The sequence below is a fragment of the Zeus faber genome (genome assembly GCF_960531495.2).
Source record: "Zeus faber genome assembly, chromosome: 16".
In the NCBI taxonomy this organism is placed as follows: domain Eukaryota; kingdom Metazoa; phylum Chordata; class Actinopteri; order Zeiformes; family Zeidae; genus Zeus; species Zeus faber.
In genome coordinates this window covers 22,792,165-22,798,736 of record NC_137202.1, presented here as the reverse complement: position 1 = coordinate 22,798,736, position 6,572 = coordinate 22,792,165, and positions in this window count along the sequence as shown.

Sequence of the window (6,572 nt, the reverse complement as noted above, 5' to 3'; positions counted from 1 at the left end):
CCATCCCCGCCACTTTATGTGTGCAGCAGACCCCCGTTATAAACGCTGGCTCTCTGCGCACGAGGACCCACAGTAGCACAAAGCACCGTTTGAGTCCAATCACATATTAGACAATAAAAACATGTAAAACTCATAAACCCTGATATACCATTATGTCATGTCATACCAAGGGGAAATTTTTATCCGAATATATCGCCTCCGAGGCAACAATTGGCCATGAACGGGCGCACACCTGACCCATTGAGCGCCGCGTCCGCACACCCAGGCTTCAAAGCACGTACACAAGGGACACGGGCACTCGCCGAACCTGGTGTGCACCGCAATGCGCAACGACCTGTCAAGTGCATGACGAACCCATGGGTCCTCAGGACTGTGACCAAGGGCGAAGTCATACAGTTTTCCCACCCTCCGCCCACTTTCAGGAGTAAAGTCAAGGCTCAGCACCTTAGTTGTTTGTGTGCTTCCACCCCCAGGCAAAGGGTAGGCCCCTATCCAAGGAGCAGGAGCCTGTTATTGGAAGCCCCATCAGAGGAGTGTCCTCCTCTTGGGCCTTCTTCAGGGGGGCATCGGTGGGGAATATATGTCGGGCAGCTTCTTGGAGATCCCCACACACTTTTCTGCGTTCTTACATGTCTGACGTTACGAGATATGCGCTGCCACATGCGGTGTTTGGCAGTAGATTTGATTATGCAGGTGCCACAGAAAATATCCCGCAAGCATTTTTCTCACACGTCTGCTGGCAGGTCGGGGACAGACACTTCAGTGGGCCTCAGGTCATCACCGTCGCGTGATGGTATACGGTCCCATGAGTCATAGATTGCAGTTCCTGTGAAAGGGAACATCTAGGTTGCGAAGCAACCATGGTTTCCTGAAAAGGGATCAGATCTATTACTGTGCTGCGTTACGGTGCCTTTCCGAGGCGCTCAGCAGCGAAGAGAGGAAGGGCGGCTGTGGTTATATACCCGTGCACGGGGGCGGGATGCAAGGGCAATGTCGTCACTTCCTCTGCCATTCAGCAGAAAATCTTGTCTCTTTCATCCACCTGTGTTCACCTCTCTCAGAAACAGAAAAGAGAAATCCCCATTTGTCCTTTGCTGAGGAGAATCTCCCATATTTGTATGTGCTGCCATCTGTGAAATTATGTTGATAACACATTCAAAAAATTTGACTAACATCCTCGGTTAAAACATTTGGGGTTTTATTCTGTAGCACCTTATCAGTCAGGGAACACCTGTCCAGACGTGACCTGTTTAGTGGGAAAGTAGGTCTGATTTGTACCCCTACTGTTGTCAGACTCTCTCAAAGACTGCAACAGAAATTAACTTCCCACTCCAGCCTGTAAAAAAGGAGTACAACATTTGCGTGTGTGTGTGTGTGTGTGTGTGTGTGTGTGTGTGTGTGTGTGTGTGTGTGTGTGTGTGTGTGTGTGTGTGTGTGTGTGTGTGTGTGTGTGTGTGTGTGTGTGTGTGTTTTAACAGTATGTTTGTATAAAGTATAAAATCTCTCTGTGTCCTCATGAACCTATTCCCAGCTCTACGGCAATCTAAGTCGGATCATCCATCCATGTTTTAATATGCAGCAGCTGAGTTTCCATCGAATTGCCCATTAGAGACTCGCGTGGGAGGGGACACACCTGGTTCACCGTCCAATGTCTGAAACTCAGGTTTATTCCTAAAGTCTTTAGCAGCCGTTCAGATGTTTAGAAGCTTTTGTCGAAGCCATAAAATAAATAAATACTTTAGATGAAGCCAAGGATTATGAGTCCACCGCGCATTCACCTGAAAGTTTACCAACAAACAATTTGATGAAATCCATCATTCCACGGTCATTCCATCGGTGAAAGGATGTGTTTATTACTATAGTGGTAGATTTATTGTGTGTGTGTGTGTGTGTGTGTGTGTGTGTGTGTGTGTGTGTGTGTGTGTGTGTGTGTGTGTGTGTGTGTGTGTGTGTGTGTGTGTGTGTGTGTGTGTGTGTGTGTGTGTGTGTGTGTGTGTGATGTAACTCCATCCAATTTCCAAGGTTTCCTGCAAGGTTTGGCCTGGCTTCTCCCGTCAGAAGTAATTAAAGCGTTGCCTTCTTCTAATGCACGTAGAAAGCCCCTTTTTGAGCCAAGGAGTCGTCCTTTTGTCAGCTTTGGGGGTCGGTGCCAAACGTACGGTGGCTAAGTTAGCAAAGTATGCCAATAGAATGACGACTTGATCAAGTGTAGCTCTCTCTCTCTCTCTCTCTCTCTCTCTCTCTCTCTCATCTTTTTTATTTATCTTTTATGAGTAACATGCTCTCCTCTATTTTCCACTTTAGTCATTTTTGTGATGCAGAGATCAACTTCAACAGATTATCTGTTGTCTGCAATCAAATAAACGCGAGCCGGAAAACGAGGAAAAACAACAACGGGCGAAACTGTCATAGACAAATGGAGCAATTACAACAGCCTGTGGAATTATGGATTTCATATAAACACACAAGTGTATTTAACAAATGTCAGTTAAAATGAGAAAGAAGACAAATCCTGTCCTGTTATTACTGTACGTGCGCTAAGGCCGTCGCCATATCGATGATGTGCTGGGTGTGATTCCGGGGGGTTTTCAAGGCGGAATACCATTCGTCTTATGCAATGATTGATTTCTGATGTACAAGGTGTTTGATTTTGTACCCAGCGCCTCCCTTTGCGGGCCAGAGGCCGGGTCCCCCTGTAGGGCTGTCTGTCAGGCCTGATTAGGTCCCAGCATGCACAGCTCATTGATCAGAGGCGTCGCGTCCGAGGCATGATGGATAGGAAAAGACACTTAACTGCAGAGACTCGAGCCGGCCTCAGTGGCAGTGTGGGCGGCTGACAGGACCTCCACCAGGCAAGTGCCCAGGACTTCTGTAACACAAGCCTGACCGCTTCCATATCTGTGTTTGACGCAGAGATAACTGTTTTTTTTTTTTGTTTTTGTTTTTTTTTGCCTCCAGTTGTGTTGCTTTCAATGTCTCAATTTGGCCTCCATGCTCCATGGTGGAATCTTCCCAACCGTGTGCGTTCTCATAGAAACATCATCTTAAGCAACAGCACTAAATAATAAAGTGAGGAGGGAGGAGGATAAGTCTTTTACAGCTGCCTTTGTTACTTTTATTGATCGAGCTTATGTCCTCATGAATACGAAAGCTATCTGCAGACTTCGCACTTCCTGTACTTGTGATAGCTGTGGTCTTTTGATTTGCTTGGGTAAACAATGATTACCACAGTGATCCATAACAGATTACATAGAAAATGATAGCTAATATCCACACTCCCCTTTTCATTTACAAGTTGCGGTAAACTGTCAGACATTGTCATATAATGGTAGTGCAAATTGCACAGAATGGAGCGTGGATGCAGCGTTTACGGTTCACGGCGCGTATCTCTACAGCCTTCAACAGGAGATGTCGCCGTGGCAGAAATGCAAGCCAATGAATTTTGTGTAAGTGTGGGAAAGTAGGCCTCCATACCCCAATTTATGTTGAATCCGGTTCATTTGTATAGCACTTCATCACAGTCTCACAGGGTGTCACATACTCCGCATTTCCCATAGAAATCAACGGTATCCCCAAGTTTCAACTCTGGAAGAACATGGAAGAAACCTCGAGAAGGGGCCACAAAGGGAGGACTCCCCCCCCCCCCCCCCTTCCAGGATTACCAGTTGACTGTCCAATGGATCTTTCCTTAGATTTCTATGGTTTTTACAATTCCTCAATAGTACCGGCTGCTTTCGAAGGGCCTATTTTTTTGCATCTGTACAGTCCTAGATGTGGATCTCTTAGTCTCTCTTTTCACTTTAATTTCATATTCTTTATGTTTTCCCCCAATGCCAATGGGTATTCAGATCCCACCTATACTTTATTTTGCTGCAGGCTGAACATATGTTTCATTACATATATTATTTTGCATTTCTTTGAATCCTATCTTTAGGATATACCAGTTGGGAATTAGAGATAACGCTTGTGCGCTTGTGATTTTCTTCATTTATTTATTTATTTTCTCCAGAAAAGAAGCTTACAGTAAGAGAAATTATGGAACGGAAGATGTACAAAGCAAGGTTCATGCTCATGCAAATGTTGTGTTTGTACAGAGGAGAATGAGAAAGAATCAGAATAAAGTAGTGATGACCGATTAAACTGCCATGCTAGATGACAGTAGATTACACCGACTCCCCTTTTCTTTCTCTCTGTCTGCCCGTCTGTCTCTCTGTCATTCTTTCCCTCTCCTATCGCTCCTTGCTCTCCCCAATGCCTTATTATCTGAGGATGTTACGGTCGATTTGGGGAATACGCTCGACATTTTAAAGGATTACTGCAAGGAGGGAGAAATTCCCGTTGCTGAAAGGGAAATGTGAGTTGACAGGTACAGTCTATCTATGGATATATATATATATATATATATATATAAACACACACTGGATTAAAAATAGTGAGGAAATATTCATATTGAGCCTGTTAAGTTAAAGATACAGAAAAGTTGACGTCACATTCTTCTTTGGTGTTTGTATACGTACATGTACGTATACTGTACGTATTTTACTTTACAATAGTTTTTACTCTTAAATATTGTCAAAGACACTGGACCGTGGTTCTCTTCATGGTTCATGATTTAGACTCTGTATAGGCTGACCTTTTGCAAAAAAAGGTCAGCCTACACAGAATAATGCGATGAGACAAATAAGTAAACTGGAAATGGTACTTGAAATTAATTTGTTCAGTTCAAAACATGAAAGTGATTTTTGTTGAACAGTAGGCTGTTGAACCAGCACAATATTAACAGTTGTAGTGTGTGATTAGTTTCGTAGTCGTTGACTAAGGCAATCCCAGCCAGTTGTGGTGATAATTGAGTCGACAGCTCAGGCGGTAGAGCTGGTGGTCTAGTGATCTAAAGGTTGCTGGTTGGATCCCAGGCTCCTCCTGCTAGCATGCTGTAGTGTCCTTGAGCAAGACACTTAACCCCTAATTGCTCCTGATAGCTGCGTCCGTCAGTGTTTGAACGATTGTAAGTCGCTTTGGATAAAAGCGTCTGCTAAATGTAATGTAATGTAATGTAATGTAATGGCTCCCTGTAGCTGCCCGCATCAAGTTCGAATCCTTGATTCCGGCCTCCAGGGGAGTCCCTGGATCCGCACCCACACACATTGCATCAAATCACTTTGAATCGGGCCGTACGCCCCAACCCGCTCTCTGAGGTCTGCAGACGAGCGGCAACTGGCGATGCCTCCACTGCAGCAGAATGAGTTCCCAATCCGGACTCTTCTCATGCGATGGTTCCCCAGTGGTGGAATGGGTTGCCCAGCTCTGTACGCTCTGCAGAGACACTCACAACCTTCAAGAAACACCTGAATATCCCATCCTATCTTAGCCATGACTAACGATTCTTGTTTCTTTTGAGGGTTGACTAGCTTTAAGTTGTTGTACCGATAATGCACTAAAAAAACATGAGTTGTTGATGTATACTAGCTTTTAAATTGTTATTTTTGACATAAAAAAAATACAACACATTTTTATTTTGATTCCTTCCAGCATTTTACACTTGTATCTGGTTAAATTTAGAAACAGGAATTCATGCCCTTATATTTGAGGTTGCGCCAGTGGTCAATGTATGCTTTTAATCGTTTCCACCCTCCCATGTAAGTTGCTTTGGACAAAAGCGAATAAATGTAAATGTGATGTTTAGGTCACTAGACAGAACATTGAATATCGATAACCGTAGTTTCAAATAAGTTTCTTTTGAAGGGTCTTAAGGTGTTTCCGAGTGTGAAGTCATCTTAACAGCTGCCTATCTACTGGAGCAGACTCCGAGCACAATCGATAGCTGAAGTCACGCATTTGGACACACGCGCACACACACACACACACACACACACACACACACACACACACACACACACACACACACACACACACACACACACACACACACACACACACACACACACACACACAGTAACGGCAACGCAAACCCATCAGACTGGAGAAAGTGTCCAGGAGTGGATTAATGGTAAAGCCCTTTGTAATCCTTCTCCCTCCTCTAAATGGAGGTAGGCGAGATAGAGGGGTCAGATATGACCATAGCTTAACAGCGTGTCGAAGCATCCATGCTCTTCCACAAAGAGTTCATCTCACGCTAGGGTTTGTTATTGTTACCGAAACACTGTGGCACAGTGGTTGCACCGCTGCCTCACAGCAAGAGGGTCCTGCGTTCGATTCCCGCCTGGGGTGTCGTCGGCACCTTGCTCATGTGGGTTACCTCCCGATTATGGGGCCTTTCTGTGTGGAGTTTGCATGTTCTCCCCGTGCTCACGTGGGGTTTCCTCCATATCACATCGGTAAGGACCCCGACCATAAAAACATGCACCATATCGTTGTCCGACCAGCGATGGACGTTTGGAATCGGCCCCCGGGCGTTGCCGTATGCTGTATGCTGCCCACTGCTCCAAGCTGCCCCCCAGAGGAAGGATGGGCTAGGATGGGTTAAATGCAGAGCACATGTTTCACCGGCCACCATTTGAAGTGTGTGTGTGTGTGTGTGTGTGTGTGTGTGTGTGTGTGTGTGTGTGTGTGTG